We start from the raw sequence: 16,076 nt of genomic DNA, 5'->3' as shown, positions 1-16,076 counted from the left end.
TTGTCCAAGACAGCACCTAAATATTTAACGATGTTTTACTTTGCTCCAATTCTACCAGTGAAGCTTTGTCTAAGCTACTGGGGTCTTTCACCATGGCTACTGAAATAGCTTCTCTGACCTGTATGTATATCCCTGACCTCTTCAATGCCTTTTCTATGTCAATCAGAATAAATATTCAAAAGTAGAATTTTGATTATTCCACAATCCTTTGCTTAAAACCTTTGCTATGTACTGAATTTTGTCTCTGAAAATTCATATGTCAAAGCCACTGAGCCCCAGCCTGCTGATATTTGGAGATGGGGACTTTGGGACAAAATTAGGTCATGAGTGTGGGGCCCCCTGAGGGGATTAGTGCCCTTATAAGAAAAGGCTGATCAGGTAGAGAAATGTTTCTTTCTTTTAATCAAGCGAGGACGCAGGAAGAAGGCAGGCATCTACAAGCCAGGAAGACAGCTTTTGCCAGAACCCAGCCACGGTAGCCTGCTGATTGCAGACTTCTAGCCTCCAGAACTGTGAGCAAATACATTTCTGCTGTTGAAGACATTGGCATTTCATTAAGACAGTTTGACTGAGTAAGCCAACCTTTAAACATGTTTGGGTTGCTCTTTTTAGGAAAGAGATAAAAGTTTTCAATACGGCCTTTGGGGTGCTGTCCTACCCAGCCCCTGCCTACCTTGGTAGCTTCATCAGAGGCCATTTCTTTGGGGGACTCTTCCCTGACCCCCCCAAGACAAATTCAAGAGAAAACCTGTTGTTTCTTCTCACTGCCCTCTGCACTCTGGAGCAGCGCTTCTCAACTTGAATGTGCATGCAACTCTCGCAGGGGTCTGTTAAAATGCATATTCTATCTCAGTCGTCCTTGGGTGGATACTGAGATTCTGCTTCGCTAACAAGCTCCCAGGTGAGGCTGCCACTGCTGGTCTGTGGACTACTCTTTGGTAGCAAGATTTTGTAAATGTTGTTTACTTTAGAGCCGTTTTTACAGGGCATGGCCCTTCATTCCTTTGGTTAGTTACTTAAGATCCACCTTCTCAACCAGATTGACAGCATCAGAAGTCACTGTTGTCTGCCCAGGATTTAAACTGGCATGTACCTGGCCCATGAGAGGAGATGCTCATTAATAAATGTGCGCCGAATTAATGAATTGATCCATACAACACACAGCAGATCCAAGCTGGACTTTTGTTTTTTTACTCTTTTTCCTCCTTCTTTTTCTTTTTTCTCTCTCCTCCTCCTTCTTTTTCTTTTTCTTTCTGTATTTCAACATTGAAGACTTGAAACTCTGAAAAGAAAGTTAATGTTTATTGAAGTTATGATATACTGAATAGGAAGAGAATGGCTGAGAGACAAGACATAGGACAAATGTCAAGAAGAGGACAAACTCTGTCCAAGTAAAGAATGTGGCCAAAAGAAATTCTAAAAATAAAACCATACCAAACCAAAATAAAAAAAAACCCTTCAAAACAACAACAACTCTTATCTTGTCTAATAGAAGTTGTCAATTATCTTGTATCAGAGGGTAAATTCAAGGTCTGTAATTTCATCCTTTTCTCTTGACCTTTAGGCTTACTTCTTAACTGAAATGCACCAGAGATAACTCATTTTCACCTCACCCCAAACTAAAATTAATTTTTATTCCATTAAATTACATTTCTCTTGTGTTTCCGATTTCTGTGAATGGAAACCACCACCTTTGATGCCCACCTCTCTCTCACCACCAAAATTCAAACACTCCCAAGTTTTATACATTCTCATGTCTCAAGCCCGTCTAATCCTCTCCGTCTTCACTGCTATGTCTCCCATTTTCCCCACCACTCTTGTCTCACTTCTCCGCCTTTGGTCTTGCCCCTAACTTTTCACTCTATCCCCTACACTGCAGCCAAACTGCTCTTTTAAAAATACAAACCTTATAATGCCATTATCTGCATTCAATGCCTTGCCATTATCTTCAGGATAAATTCCTTGACTAATTCTCAAGTATATTTCCCCACTCCTCCTCTTGAACTCACTTCCATGGCATTTCACCTCTAGTATTAAAACTAACTTTAATCCCTCCCCTTGCAGAATGTCTCCTCTGCCCACCATGACTTCCCTGACACCTTGACCTCTTACTTATCAGGGCAATGATCACATTCTATTGTAAATATGTCTTACCTGTTCAGGTACTTCACTAGTCTCTGTGGAAGAACTGACCATGTCTTTCTTGCTCATCAGCTTATCCCTGGTACCTAGAACATGCAGTAATATAATAGCAGATGCTTACTAAATGGTTGTTGAATGGTTAAATAGGGAAACTTGAAAATAGCACTGGTAATAAAGTGGCAAAGACAAATGCAGGGCTCAAGCAAAAAAAAAAAAAAGAGTGAAGCCACAAAGAATGGATTTTATACACACACACACAGGCGAGCATTCACACGCAGACTATGGAAGGGAGAGGAGAAATAACATAAAAGCCAGAAGACACAATGCAGTTATGAGATCATCTCCTTTGTTGGATATACCAAAGTTGACAAGTTCATAGGCAAGAGGCAAATTAATCTCTGATGATGTTTAAAATGAAGGTGATTTGCATAGAAACAAAGTTTTCCTTCAAGTGGAAAATGGTAGGTTTCCTAGAATAGATAGAAGTGTTGACTTCCCAGAAGAGAGAGCTAGAAAGAAGGAGAGAATGAGATAGGAAGACAGGCTGCAGGTGGCCATGGCCGGTGCCAGTTCAGTATTAGGGTGCGTTTCTCTCTTGATATAATACTTCTAGCCTATACTTAACTCACTTAGTCCTTTATCATACACTCTTTTCTACTTTCCTCTGGTTCTTTTGTGTAGAAACCCTACTGAAAGTCTCTTGAAGGCAGAGACCCTGCATCCAAGCCTTTCTGGAATCCACAGTGCCTGGCATGCAGTGGAACTGAATGAATTTGGGTTGATGGATTATTATTATTGCTTAGGATTCTTGAGAAAATTTGCATCCTGTAAGAGACTGGAAATTTTTTTTTAAATGTGTGGTTATTGAAAATGCAGCAGGGAATAGAAAATGGGTTTTATAATTGTCAGAGAAAACGTTATGGCCTTTCCAATTGAATTTGTCACAAGAAAGGTCAACTAGTTTTTAAATTTTCTCCATAGGACCAGAGACGGAAGACTCTGGGGAAAATGAGGAGCAACATTTCTGGGTTAAGGAAAATGGAGTGAAGTGAATTGCATACAGCATGTGAATGAAGTAACGTCTGAGAAGCCGCTCCCACAGAACGTGGCACGTGGGAGCTTGTTGTATGTTCGTTACCACTGTGGCTACTAAGTGTCACCGTCACCACCAACCACATCACTGCTGGGAGGTCCCAGAATGCTAGTGAGACTTCACCGGAGAGTGATTATCACCAGGTCAAAATAGCGAGAACGGACTAAAATAGAGATTTCCACACTTTCTTGGTGTGTGGTGCTTGGTTTGATGCTCAGTGTTTTTTTTTCCACTATGCTCTTAGGCCACAAGAAATAATTGTTCTATTTTTTAAATAATTATGTTCTGACTACTTAGCATTTATGTTTTAACAACTTAGTCACTGTTTGGAAAGCTAATATAAAATGTTTGAAAAAAAACAATATTTTTATTTCATTCCAGATAAGCCCAATTAGTTATTAATGGATTGTGAGTACGTACTGGGCCTGGCATTCACTTCTCCATGCCGGGACTCAGACTGGAACCACCTCTCTCATTTCCTGCCCCCCACTGATTTTGGGGAAGTACTTGCTTTTTTCATCTTAGCAACTGCCGAAAGTCCAACTTTGCAAAGATAAATGGTATTATCGAGAGGGACGTCCTGTGATTCTAATTCTGAAACTGAATTACCTCGAATTAGGAGTTTGCACAGTGTCCGACAAATGTTGAACATTGCTGCTGCATGTCCCCTGGAAATAGAAAATGTCCAGTGGAAACCCCGTGCTTTCCCCGCAGTTGCCCAGGATGACTCACGGCCCAGTTTGGGAACGAAGGCCCTCAAGCAAGGGTCCCAACAGGTCGGTCAACCTCAGTGACCTCAGTCCCATTGTCCTTTCTTGTGTATCAGTTGCCATCAGGCCTCCTGCCCTGAGGCCAAAAGGCATTTGAAATTGCAGAGAAATCACGTGAGACATGGCCAGCCCTGAAACTAAAGTCACGTGAAAAGAAGAATCTGAGATGTGGGTGAACTTTATGGTCCCTAAGAATATCAGATGTTTGTAGGCTGAAGAGAGAAGGGTGTGAAGAGATGAGGAAGGTTGTTGGGCTGCCTGCGGTTTATGGGAGGGGAACGGCCAGGGGCCATTTGCCTATCAAAACGGTGAATTCTGAAAATGGGTGCAAAGGGGAAGGAAGGCATCTCTTTCCCATCATTCTGCTCATTGAGACCCCACATACCCTTTGCAGCTCATCCCCTCTGTTCTCATAGGGCGGTTTGGAGAGGACCACACTCACCCCATTATTTCCATGTTCATTATAATTTGACCCTTTTACCGATAACAAAGGATGAGCGTCCTGTCTCCATCTGCTCACATTAGTGCTTCTAACAGAGAAGTGAACACTCCAAACCTGAAACGCTCGAGGTAGCTGGCATGCTCTGCCTCCTGTCAGGTTACTCGAAGGACTTTTCCATCTATTACCTCCTGCCCACCTTCTGAATGAGAGGCCAAACTGGACCGGGGTCCAGTAGCAACTGAAGGGAAGGAGACTCATGCACCTTCTCTGCTTTCCCTTTCTTTTCTGTAATGGCCACAGCCTGACACACAGTCCACCTGATGATCTCTGTTGGGTCCTCTGGGATGGGAGCACCCCGTGGTCAGGCAGCTCTTTCTGTCTTGCTCCTGGTATATTCCAAGGGCCTGTTACAGGACCTGGCACATGGGCTGATGATAAATATTTGTTAGACCAATGGGTGGGAAGACAAATGTGGTACAGGATGGGGAGGAAACTGAGATGCAAGGGCAAGCATCAGAGCTGGGGTGGTGGTTCCTAAGGGGCCTCCAAGGGCCATTAGAGCCACATGTGTGAAGAGCAGGAAAGAGTCAGAAACACCAGTTGAGAGTACATTGGTGCCACCTGATGGTATGTCAATGAGCAGCCCAGGTCCCTAGAAGGGTCTTTAATGGAATGGGAATGGCTGCTTCTTCGAGAGGTTCAGAAGTGGGTGGCTTTGAGCGAAAGGCAGATTTCGGTGAGATCGTGGGGGAGCCTCTGTGATGAGGAGTACGTGAGCTCATTGCCTGGAAAAGACACTGTCATCTCCGAGGGAAAGCATGAACTGGCCGTGGGAGGGAAAATATGGCCAGTGCTTATGGTAAGTGCAGCTTTGGTGACAAGCGTGCATTGAAACAGCAACTGCAACTGGGTTTGATTTACACCATAGAAGCCTCCTTGATATGAACACTTTTCGATGCTCTCATGCCCATCTCCATCTCTCTTTGTTCCTCTCGGGGTTGCCACCCTGCCTAGACCCACTTTGTCACTCATCTGATGAGAATGTGTCAGTGCTTGCTGTGTACTGGTCCCAGCTCAGGCTTGGGAGGTATAACGACCAGTGAGATGCCCACCTGACCCAGAGGAGCTTGGAGAGCCCCAAAATGAGATCTACGAACACTGGTCTCAAAATGTTCTTGAGGAAAAAGGGCCACAGAAAAGTAAGTTCAGGAAATGTTGGAATAACCAAGTAAACATGTGCTTCTACCAAAGGACTTCTTAGAGCTTTTGTTCTGGGAATGTGCTTTGTGAATATAAAAAAAAAAAAAAAAAGTACATACTTTGCTATGTTGGAGGATTTGTGCTACCCTAGACCTTTTCATTTAAAAACATCTAATTAGTATGGTGTTCTAGGGGATGCATTTGGAGAAACACTGGCCCAGATAAACCTGCTTCTTTCCTGTTCTTTGGACTATGTTCCTATCTACTTACCTCATTCAACTTGTATCTGATACTTTATCTTCCTACTTTATGAAGGTCCTCCACTTTGCCAAAACTTCTGAGTCATCTAGCATGTTTCGATGCTAGTTTTGTTCATTTCTGGGAACCACAGGTACCTGGAGGTCCTTGTGACTCCAGGATGTCTCGGCTGGACCAGGCCTCCCCTGCCTTCTTTCTCAGTCAAATCTGGGAGACCACTGGCCCAGGTCGTTCTGACCAGCAGAGCACCCCTGGTGGCTGCATAGTGACCTGTGGCCATTACTAGCCTTCCAAACCTTAACTCTGTCTAAATTCTAATACAGTCCAATGAGAACACCAATGTTTCAAAATAATGTGTGACTCCTCTTTTTCCTGTACCACATGCCACTCATGACAATGGCTTCTTGGGAGTTCCCATAATCCTAGGGGTGAAGCAGAGAGATGATTTGTTTATTCCATGTTTATGCAATTACTATGTGTCAAGTACAGCACAGAAACACGTGCTCTTACTATCCCAATCTTACAGACGAGGATGTTACCTGAGTGACTAAGTGACCTTTCTGGGGTCTCAAACTAGCCCCTGGGCGAGTTCCCAGCAGGCTGGTTAGAGAGTCTGTGTTCTTTTACCACCACACCACATTGGCTCTACATATAACAGAAAGGTTAATGAATAAATTAGGTGTCAAGTGCAAGGGAAAAAAGAAAGGTAGGACACAGGAAGGGGGATGGGACGACCCGAGGTGAAGTTGGGAGGGGATCCCTGTGTCCTACACTGTGTACGTAGCAGAGGGCTCCTTGAGAAAGGAGGTGTTGAGCAGAGATTTGCAGAGAGGAGGACGTTTGTCATGGGATCCCCAGAGAAGCATGTCCCAAGCAGAGGACGCAAACCCCAGGGAGCACTCTGGAAGGTGTCCATGGGGGAGGGACTTCTGTGTCCAGCTGCCCTGGCCTCCAGTTTGCTCCTGAGTCCCACCCCTTGTTTCTTTATTAGTATTCCTTGGTGATGCCCTATTCACCCCATAGTAATGGCTTAATCCATTATTCAGTCAACAGCCATAAAAAGAATGCTTCTGTCTTCAAACGCAGCACTCCCCTCGCTGCCTTCCCTCTGCCAACAATCATAAGGTGACAGATTTTTCTTTTTGCGTCTGCATGTTTCCCTCTCTCCCTTTGCACTAAATTCAAAATACTCCTCTTTTCAGGTTGACTCATCATACTATCTCCCCCTGATATCCAGTTAGATCTCAGTATATATTCTTGATACATTAAAATTTCAGACTTATATAAAATGCTCTGAGTTTTCTTCCAAGAACATGTGTTATGTTTTATAATAAAACTTTAATCTTTATTTTAAAAATAATTTGTGCAAAGAGAAAGCATCTGGCTTTGTTTTATCTGCTGCAGAAAACAGCTCGTGTCATGGATGTATGGCTTCCCTGAAATGGGCAATTACTTAGCCTTCCATCCGGGTTAGAGAGAGAAGCAGGCTCACCTTAGCAACGGCTTTCTGAGGCTGATGTCATCACCTTGCATCATGGTGCTCTCATGCCACTGTGTTCTTTCTCTCAAATCTCAAACCTTTACAGATCTCTGCATTTAAAAGGCTTTAAAAAAGGAAAGAAAGAACTATATTTAAATATTCACTGAGTCATTATAATCTCGAACTTTGTTAGCAAGTCTCTCTTCCCCAGCAAGACAAAATGAGAGTTGTTCTTTTCCATGTATTCCAGTTTTTGCCAGAATTTGGCCCTACCCTTGGGTCTCCCAGGCTGGTGCCAGAAGTCTGATCACTCACACATGCAATCATTTTATTTAGCAAAGCAGGTCAGCCCTGGGGCGATTACCGGAGATTACGATCAGGCATCCTGGGGCTGGAAGAAGTCCTTACTATTTATCTAGAGTCTAGTCCCTTATTCGAAGGCCACAGAAAACAGACAGGAGCACAATGCTTGTCTTTTATCAAAGACAGACAAGATTTTAACCCCCTGGAAGTTTGTGGCTCCTCAGAGTTTCAGCGAGGATTTTCACGCAGCGCAGAGTCAGATCATGCTTCGAAAGTCCCATTGCCTCCCAACCCCTGCGCCCCGCCCGGGGCCCCTCCCCTGGTCTCATCCAGACCCGGCACTTCCACACACGGGGCTGCTGAACCCCAGTGGCCAGAAATCCTTCCTGCACCAGAAATGGGGCTCAGTCGCCTCCCCTTGGAAGTTGAAACACTGACTTGGGTCTTGCATAACTGTTAAAAAATTCACAGTTGTGTGGAATCATTGAAGTTATATTGATGGATAGCAATAAAGATTGGTATATGTTGACAGGAAGAATTTGCTATCAATGAATAGAAAACGATCCGCATACATATGGAGAGAGCTGGCTCTCAATTTTCAGAACCGCAAGCCGTGCCCCTGATCAAAGGCGCCCTTCACGGGCTTCCAGGCACGTGAGCTGTCGTGTTCCAAAAGGAACTTTAAAAGTTCTTAATTTGCTGGATCCCTGACTAAGCAGCACAGATGATATTTTTAATCTATTTTAATCTTAAAGTTATTTTTAACATAATTAAGCATTTATAACTCTGCCTTATTATATACTTTGAGTTACATAACATCACTGAGCTAATAATTTAGATCACACTTTTCAAAATTCTTATTTTTCAAGGTTTCTCATTTAACTATAATGAGGAAATTGCCTTTTGGTTGGAAATAAATGTCTTCCTTTTAAAGGATTTTTAAAAATATTGAAAACAGCAAAACAAGAGGTCCCCAAACTTCCAGGAAAATGTAAATATTACCAAATGGGCAATTAGAACACATGTTTCATGCTGAATCAAGTAGTAAGCATTTATTGTCCCAATCGCACTAACTGACACCCAAATACGGATTCTAGCATCGTTCCCAGAGGAGACAAGAGGGTCGTCTAATTTGTCTTTTTGTCTTCAATATCGGGGAGATCACTACTGGGCATTCACCGCACACTCTCTTTTGAAAAGCACTTTACAGTAATTTGTCACTCCACACTCAGCGTCTGGGAGGCCCCTCTGTTTTTATTTTACAAGTGGAGGAGCTGAGGCACAGAAGGTTGAAGACTTCATCCCGGGTTGCTGAAGAACCTAGATGCTGAGGTGAGTGATGGACCCGGATTCTGTGTAAACTTTAGGCTCCTTGGTGGCACAAATATTCAGACAGTCTAATCTTGAAAGCTGAGCAAGGGTTCATAGCCAGTTGGCACGTTTTAGCAGAGAGTCGGCAAGGGGCGTGGTGGTGGGTTTTCCTGTTCACACAGAAGAAAATAACAAGGGAAGAGGTTGTCTTAGGAGCGTGGAAATACAGAGGACTCCCTCAAATGTTCTACGGAAAATGGAGAGGTTTCAATAAGAAATTCATAACTACCCAAATTATATCTTTTAAAATTTACTTCCTGTGTGATTTTAGCTGCTTGGGTGGCCTGTTTGATTTTTTTTGCCTCTCCATTTAAGAGCTCTGCTTCATGGACAAACCAGCTACAGCCTAACAGAACAAAATAAGACTTTGCAAGAGCACAATTCGGTGAGCTTACTTAGCCACCGAGGTTAATGTTCAGGGCCTCTGTGTAGGACCAGGGAGGTTATGAGTGGCAAATCTCCAGGTCATTATTCAGGCCGTAGTCATCATTCTCGAAATATGTGTGTCCCTGGGTTCTGCTGTACTGGACCTGTTCCACCAGGCACGTCTCCCCAGTTAACAGCCTCAGATCAAGATTGGGGTGGGCATAGATAAAGAGGAGCTGGTCACAGGTTCACTACTTTTAGATAATCTTTGTGTTTCTCCTCTGTCTCCTGTCTAGTCTTACGTAAGTCTTGTCATCATTTCCTTAAATCTTTCTCAAGCCCCTGACCCATATACATCATGGACAACTGAGACTTCTCCGCATGGTCACTAACAGCCTAAGGACCAGTACCAACGGTCTCTGTATCCCGGGAGACTGATGAGATAAACCAGGGATCGGCTTTTCCTTCTAGAGTTCTAGGAACAATCTAGTTCTGTTGCTCGATCTGGGCCAGGCTGCAGCTTCCTCCGAAGGCTCCAGTTCCAGCTCTACAAAGGGGTCAGAGGTATGGGGCTGGTCTCGACACCCCGCTCCGCCTGTGGTGGCAGGAACAGTCCCGAGCACTGAGTCTTCCCAGTGCCACTGGTGCCCCAAATGCTCCCCATTTTTTTCCTACCAAATTATGAGTCCTGCAAGATGATCTGGGGAAATTTTTTAAAAGTTCCCTTGTACATGTGTTTGGGAAACTCTGTTTGCTACCTTGTTCACTCGGAGACTCACAGACTGTATTATAAGAGTCCTGCAGAAAATAAATCTGTTTAGTTTCCTTTACCCCTCACTCTTATTTATTTTTGGTAATTCCTATTCATAGCAATAATGCACTTTGGAAAATGCAAATCCACGGAAAAACCAGTTCTACAAACAATGCTTCTCCACATGATTTAAGAGTCTCCTCTGACCTCTCACCCTCCTGGGTTAGCTACTTTGTAGCATCCACAAGATCTGGCACAACCTTGGCCATGAACAGGTTTTCCCGAGCATTTCCAACGTTTTCACTGTGTAAGGAGTTGAGTTTCTCAGTGGCCTGCTTGGCAGCAGAGGTGAGCTGAGGGGAAGGGGCCTCTGAGGGGCGACACAGAGAACTCAGGGAGGCAGGCCTGTTACCTGGCCTTGTTTTATGAATCTACCTTACGTTTTAGCAAACTGAGACGTAGCTATGTTAACTAACTTGCTTTAGTTCACACTACCAGTTTGGTGCACGGATTTGGCCTGAACCTATGTCGCTAACTCCAAAGTCCATACTCTCATTTCATTGTTTTTGGTACAATATACTCTATTATTTAAATTGCTGCTATCAAAAGGCATCACGGGATAGTGGCTGAGTGCAGGCTTCAACCTGAAGTTCTCAAGTTCAAGTCCCATCTCTCCCACCGATCAGCACGTATGTGAATTTGCCTGGTGTCCCCTGAGCCTAGGATTCTTCATCTCTGTCATGGGAACTAGTAATTGCATACGACTGTTGAAAGGATTAAAGGTGTTGGTGTTCAGAAAATATTTTGAACACTTCCTGTCAACATTCAAATAAATACTCAATAGATGTTGCCAGTTGTTTTCATTATTACTATTCATAGCTTAATCCTCACAGTTTACAAATTCCGCAGCCAAGGCCTAGTTATCGCCTGTCAGAAACTAATGGAATCAAACGTGAAACATAACCCCCTTCCCTTCCTCTCTGCGAAACTGGAGGGGGAGGGAGGGATCTCAGCACGAGAAAAATCACATTCTTATCAAGCAGACTGTGTGCTATCCTCAGTCACCATGTGGCGAGTGAGGAGGGACAGAACTGAACGTGGAACTGCCCCAACGCTCAGTATTGTATGAATCACAGTTCAGACCGAGGGCTGAGCGTTGCCGAGTCAAATGCTTTCTTGCTGATTCATGACTGTGAGGCTGGCTGATAGAGAGTCGGTCAGCTGATAGGAGATGTTTACTGAGAGCTAAAGCCCTGCTCTAACTACTCATTGGCTTTTGCATTGATTGATCTAATAGCCCTAGTCTATAATTTCAAAAATAACTCAATGTCTGTTTTTTTTATCACTGTGGAAAGGCTATTAATACTAAAGGCCGACCGAGCACTTTACACGGGTTAGGAACAAAGAAAAATAGTTGGAAGCTGTTCTCCAGTATTTCCAATATTTCTCCCGTTTTTGTTGTCCTTTGTCTTAAGCTTGATTAAATTTAGAATTAAAATGTAACACGGGCAGTGCACTTAATACATCGATATATTTTGATGCCACATTCCCGAAGCAGAGAGATAAATTCTGTGTTCTATTCGGGTCAGCTATGTAAATCAACCACGTTAATGAGCTTTATTAAATCATCTTAGTAAGGGCTCCACTGTCTTAACTATTTACTCAAATCCACCTCCCACAAAAAACAGCTGTCACCTCCTGACAAATCTCATTCTGAGTGAGAGTTTTCTACTTATAAAAGGAAAACCGATATGCCGTGATCCAACCGAAATGTCAGATTTAGAGTCTTTTAAAAGGGTGCTCTGTTACAAAATGCGGGACTTACATAATCTAACCTACTGTTAGGAAGGAACACTGGTGATGGGCAGAGCTGAAGGGAAATGCTGTGCTTTTCTCATTGCTGTACATGTGGAAAATCACTCTGTGGGAAGCACTTAAGTGTTTTATAGACATCTATGCTGACTTGGGGGCCACGCATGGGGGAGTTTTGGGGAAACAGCCTGACGTGGGCTGAGTTCCAATCCCCTTCCTGCTCCTTCAGAAGAAAAGATTTCCTACGTAAGCTGATAAATCATTCAGCTGCTCCATAAATTTTAAAAATTATTCATCTTTCCTAAGTGTATTTTTTTTGCTTCCTTAAACAGTAAATTTAAGCTGTTTATGTAAATAAATGCTTCAGCTTATTGATAGTTGAAGAGGTTGAGTTGTTTCTATGTACTTTGATGGCTTATTTTGAATGTGTTTTGTAAACTATTAAAAATGGACATGTTATTACTCCAGATAAGCCTTTTTTCTAAGGCATGCAATAACTAATCGAGGCACTCAATTCAAGCACAGACTTCAAAACTCTCCACAGACAGGCTCTGGGACCCTACACCACACCGCAGCCCTCACAGTCCCCATGTGTCTCTCATGAGAAAGTGGGGCTTCCTGAACTGAAGAGATGGTCTCATGTCGTGGGCTGTAGAGGAAGGTCCCATGGCAGTTATCCCAGAAAGGGGACATTCGTCACTGCTGTGAGTGTCTGGGGCAAATCAGATCCTGAGGCTGATAGCTGGGGCTCAGAAGACAGATGCCATAGGTAAGCAGGAGAGGGAACAGACCTTTGCCAGTAAACAATGAAGGAGCCAAGCTTTGTAATGACAAGGTCTACATTTCTCTCAGTATTTATTTTCTCTGGTCATTCATTCATGATCATTTATTCCACTAAACAGATATTTATCTAAAACTGACTGTGCCAGGCATTGGGGATTTATTAAAGAAGAAAATAAATACAGATCCATGTCTTCATGGGGTAGGGATAGATTCATATTTTAAACCTTTACATAGTGTGTGAAAAGGAGACAAATGCCATGCAGAACAGTAAATCAGAGAAATGGGGTAACACATGAAGGTTCAGGTGGTGCTTTACAGTATTAATCGGCTGTCAGGGGAGACTGAACCTAGAAGGTTGTATTTGTCAAACACTAAGGAAGCAAGGCATAGAGATTGTTGGGAGATCTATTTTTGAGGGGGAGGGGAAACAAGCACAAAGACCTTGAAATGAGGGCATGCTTAAGCTGGGACGCACTGGGGTAGTGATGTAAGCGGTAGGAGGAAATGTCAGACTGGTTAAAACGTAGGGGTGGGGGTAAGAGTTAGTGGTGCTCCAGACAGGCTGTGGACTTGCATAATGTTCTAGGGACTCTGGACTCTATTCATAGGGCTCTTGGTCTGTTTTGCACTTATCAATGTATCTGTGAATTAACAATACCAGGTTTTCCTTTCCACATCTATACACTTAACAGTGTTGGAAATGGGCAAAATACTGCTGACACCCAAAAAGTCTTCTGCAAAACAGGGGGTTTTGACCTTTTTATTGAATTATGTGCTGGTTCCTTAGTTCTGGTTAAAGATGTCTATTCTTTCCTATAGTTTCCCCATATTCAGTAGAGCCCTTGCAGACAAGTCCTACTGGTCTACCCATCCTTCTAACCATGGACTTCTCCATAAAGAAAGACCCAGAGATCAGTGGCGGAAGGCGAACTGAGGGAGAAAGACAAGCACAGAAGGAAAAGAATAGCCAAAGGGCATCAATATTGAACAATTCCTTTGGGATGAATAAAGCCTGCTGGCTGAGACAGCCAGCACAACGTCCAGCCCTGGGCCAAAGCCGCCTGGGGGGCCTATTTCTCAGCTGAGTGTAGGGTATCAGATGGCTTTTATTTTGTTAGGCTCATCTTTACAATCGAGACACTTCATTTCTTTTACTTTCTACATTCTGCAACCTAACCTTTTGATTTGTTTGCTGTTTCTTATCTAAAAACTTGTTTTTTTTTTAGTTTATTTTTACAGGACAAATAGGATTTTCTTTTCTTTTGCACCATTAAAAGTCTGAATTTTAAACAGATTCTTGGACTGTGGGCTCACATCCCTCAGCTTGTTCAGCTTCAGTACCTGTCTCATCCCCAGTTTTTTCAGAACTGCCCCCTTCCTCATGAAGCTCCATGAGTTCTCCCAGTTCATCTGGGGCTTCTCCAGCAGTTTGACTTTTCTAACAGACATCGTGGAGCAGATAAATAGATTGGCAGGCCTTTTCTATATCTTTTCCGATGTGACCTGGAATGAATTTATTGCGTGCTTCTTTTAAGCCATTTATCTGCATCTCTCAGGTCATGATTTCCATTGTTTTCCAGATTTGGTGGACCTGTTGATGCTGAGCAAACAGTTCTTCTGAATCTGACTGTTGCATTTCTTAGTTAAACCAACACAATAGATGAAGCAAGTGACGGTTGGTAGTCTTGACATCAATGTGAGCTTCAGTCATGGTCTCCACTTTTTGACCACAGAGCACATTTTGTCACGGGTAAGATCCATTCCAGGAAAATGAGTCACGTAGTTTTTGCCCTGAACATCCTCAGCAGTTCGTTTGAATTTTCTAAAAGCAGCTTCCTCATTCTGTGGATCAGCGAGGCTCCCTTCAAAAGCACGACCCTGAGACCCTCAGATGCCATTCTCAGTTCTCGTGACTGGTGTTTTTCCGTGTTTCCTGTACCGAACGTCGCCGGCGCTTTCACATCGTATCAACCTTCCTTAGAAAATGGGCCGACCACTTTCTCCTGGGCTCTCTTTTCACTGCCTTTCGTAAGGCCCCTGTTCTCGCCAGGGCGCTGCTCAGAGAGCCTGAAGGTGTCATTTGAAAACTTTAGTGAGCACTTTGATGTCTCAAAACCTAGGATAATGCTATTCCTGTCTTTTATTTAACATGTGTATTTTAACCATTGCGATAGGCCTGGGGCAGAACAGAGAACTATGAAACTGAGGTATGTATTTTCAGTAACAATAATAAAACATTAGGTAAACTCTGGGTAATTATGAAAGTGCTAGGAGTGGTTGTTTTAAGGGTTACACATGTGTGATCTCATTTAATTTTACAACCCTAGGAAGAAGCTACTTTAGACCCATTCTGTAGATGGAAGGCTTGGGAGTGGCAGATCTGGAATGGAAATCTTCATTTTTGACTCCAGAGCGTATGCTCATCACCTGAACGTTCCAGTGGCAGTAGTTTTTTTAAAAATTGACTTTCTGTTACGAAAAACATTCAAACACTAACAGAAGTAAAGGCAAGAACATAATAAGCTCTTATGCATGAATCCCTCAGTTTCAATAAGTACCAAATAAGACTAGTCTTTTTCTCCCCACACTATTTTATTCTGAAGCAATTCAAGACATCAGATCATTTTACCTATAAAAATCCCAGTTTGTATTCCTAAAAGAGAACTTTAAAAATATAACCATTTTCACATCTAAAAATATTAGTAATAACTCATCAAAAATCTTAAGTATGCAGTCTCAAGCTGTGATTTAATGGCAAGGCCGTAAGCTTATAGGTGTAACATGATTTGGTACAGATGAAGAAATAAATCTACCAACCTACTAATCATATCATTTGTATTCCAGCATTAACACTTAAATGGGGCTTGATCAAATGAGACTATTTTACATGCAAGTTGCTTAGGCCATATATTTCTCCAAGTGGCACAGTAGAAAGCAATGGGATTTAGAAAATCCTAGGTTCAAGTTTTGGCTTCTATGTGTAAGTGTATTTCTTATACTCCCAGGGCCTCTGTTTCCTGTAATAAAATGAGGGGCTTGAACTATATCAGTGAGTTATAATTCAGAATTCTCAAATTCTAGACTACTCTGACACTTATTATATATACAGTCCCCAAAAGATTGGATTTCATACGTAATATTTGCTCAGTGTACAAATCTTTCTAACTGGAAAAGTGGAATTATTGGTGTTATAAAAAGGAATGATCATAGGTAAATGAATTTACATAGCTGCTTCCTCTCTGACACACAGTGTATTTATCTATTTATTCTATCCATGTACCTACCTGCTACCCGTCCACCAATCC

Source organism: Artibeus jamaicensis, unplaced genomic scaffold (genome assembly GCF_021234435.1).
Source record: "Artibeus jamaicensis isolate MK-2021 breed Jamaican fruit bat unplaced genomic scaffold, CSHL_Jam_final contig_415, whole genome shotgun sequence".
NCBI lineage: Eukaryota > Metazoa > Chordata > Mammalia > Chiroptera > Phyllostomidae > Artibeus > Artibeus jamaicensis.
This window is presented reverse-complemented; position numbering follows the sequence as displayed.